This window comes from Cebus imitator, unplaced genomic scaffold (assembly GCF_001604975.1).
Source record: "Cebus imitator isolate Cc_AM_T3 unplaced genomic scaffold, Cebus_imitator-1.0 Scaffold136, whole genome shotgun sequence".
Classification (NCBI taxonomy): domain Eukaryota; kingdom Metazoa; phylum Chordata; class Mammalia; order Primates; family Cebidae; genus Cebus; species Cebus imitator.
The window spans coordinates 1242453-1244594 of NW_016107451.1; the positions used below are offsets into that span (position 1 = coordinate 1242453).

General features: G+C 44.7%; 1 protein-coding gene across 3 annotated transcripts in view; it reads right to left on the minus strand.

The window, feature by feature from the left end:
• Nucleotides 1–2142, minus strand: part of RPA1 (replication protein A1) — a 66695-nt gene that overhangs the window by 25725 nt on the left and 38828 nt on the right. The window lies entirely within an intron of this gene.

The window sequence follows — 2142 nt, forward strand, 5'->3', positions numbered from 1 at the left end:
GAGACGGGGTTTCACCATGTTGACCAGGATGGTCTCGATCTCTTGACCTCGTGATCCACCCGCCTCGGCCTCCCAAAGTGCTGGGATTACAGGCTTGAGCCACCGCGCCCAGCCTCTCCTTATCCAAATCTAAGCAGCTGCCCCGCACTGGGAAAGAACCGGGAATTGGAGCGTTTGAGCAGGTGAGTTCTGCTATACGCACCGTGTAGCTGCAAAACTTCAACCTCGAAATTCAGAAAATACAATTCAGTTGCGTGACTTCATGCCCTCTATAGGAAAACATCTCTTCGGAATAGAATTTGGCTGAAAGTATCGATACACCATCTAACCAGTATTTATTTACTGAGTTTCGACAGCCTGTACCACACCCTTCGAGGCATTCATAGTCATCAGTAAAAAACATCCACAGGCGTGTTCCAGATCCTAAAATTCTCTAACTGGGGAGTGGAGAGAGGTCATGACACACACAATAGTAATTACCTCAAGACTGTGTACGGAAACACATGTCTTTGTAGAGTGTGTGTGTAAACTCATACATAATATATAATTTTATAAAACACACACAGGCATCCATTCATTCATCCAATTTTTTCATGGTGGGTAGCTTCCCCTCAGTACAAATCCAGTTCATTTTCTTTCACTACGTAGTTTAGGTACATTCACTGACTTTCATTTTTTTGAGACAAGGTCTTGCTCTGTCCCCCAGGCTGGCGTGCAGTGGCATGACCATAGCTCACTGCAGCCTCAAACTCCGGAGCTCAAACGATTCTCCCACCTCTGCTTCTGAGTAGCTGGGACTATAGGCAGGCACCCCCATTTCCAGCTAATGCTTGAACAATTTTTTCTTATAGAGATGGGGTCTCTGTTGTCCACGCTGGTGTCAAACTCCTGGGCTCAAGTAACCCTCCTGCCCTGGCCTCCCAAAGTGCTAGGATTACAGGTGTGAGCCACTGCGCCCAGCCCCAACTTTTAAAAATAAATTTTAATATAAGGCAAAGCTAGACAACCAGAAACATAATTCTGTGGAGGGAGGGAGATGAATAATGTACTGTTTGTATATCAGCCTAAGGAAGTGATTATTTACCACTTTAGAGCGTCTATTTCACCACTCTCTTCAACAGTATCTATCTTTTTCTTTTTGAGACAGAGTCTTGCTCTGTTGCCCAGGCTAGAGGGCATGGGCGCAAACTCGGCTCACTGCAACCTGTGCCTCCTGGGTTCAAATGATTCTCATGCCTCAGCCTCCCGAGTAGCTGGAATTACAGGCACACGCCGTCATGCCTGGTTCATTTTTGTATTTTTAGTAGAGATGGGGTTTCACCATGTTGGCCAGGCTGATCTCAAACTCCTGACCTCAAGTGATCCACCCACCTCAGCCTCCCACAGTGCTGGGATTACAGGCGTGAGCCACCGTGCCCGGCCCACAGTATATCATTTGAGAGTCGTGTATAAATAGATCCATTTATAAAGGGGGAGGGAGGGGGTGAGAGAGAGAGAGAGAGACCCTGCAAGGTAGATTTAAAAAAACTAAGACCAATGGCGGAAAAGTCCTGAAAATTTCACAGAAACATTAGTGACGTCTTAACCTTGCTTTTCTTAGAATCTTAGCACTGAAAAATAGAAACTAATAGTTGAGGGGAGGACAGGAGGTGTATGCGAAGCTGTGACAGAAAAAAGGGACCTCTAAAAATAAATCCAACCACATTCTACAAATCAAAATTTTCAACGGTGACTTCCCAGATCAAAAGGTTCCCTTACTTTAGGCCAGAAAGTAAACAAAAGGGTTCCATTAGGGCCGCTTGGGACCTGCTGCAGAGAAGAGTAAAAACGATTTCTCATCCACAAGACTCAGGAGCAGAACCTATGACCAACAGAAATGATACTGTCTTCAAGCAAATGAGAAACGCCCATGAGGGCCCCCAGCGGGACAGCTGGAGAGGTGAGCCAGATGTAACAAGGCGAGAACCTAAAGGGAATGCAAATGTACACAAAGTCGGGGGGTATCAAACCCGAAGATGAGAAAAACTAAGAAACTACCTGATAAACTACTAACAGAGAAGAATAGAGCATTTTGATTTTTTAAAAAGGCTGACGTGTCTTTAAAAGACATTAAGTATCTTTTTTTTTTTTTTTTTTTTTTTT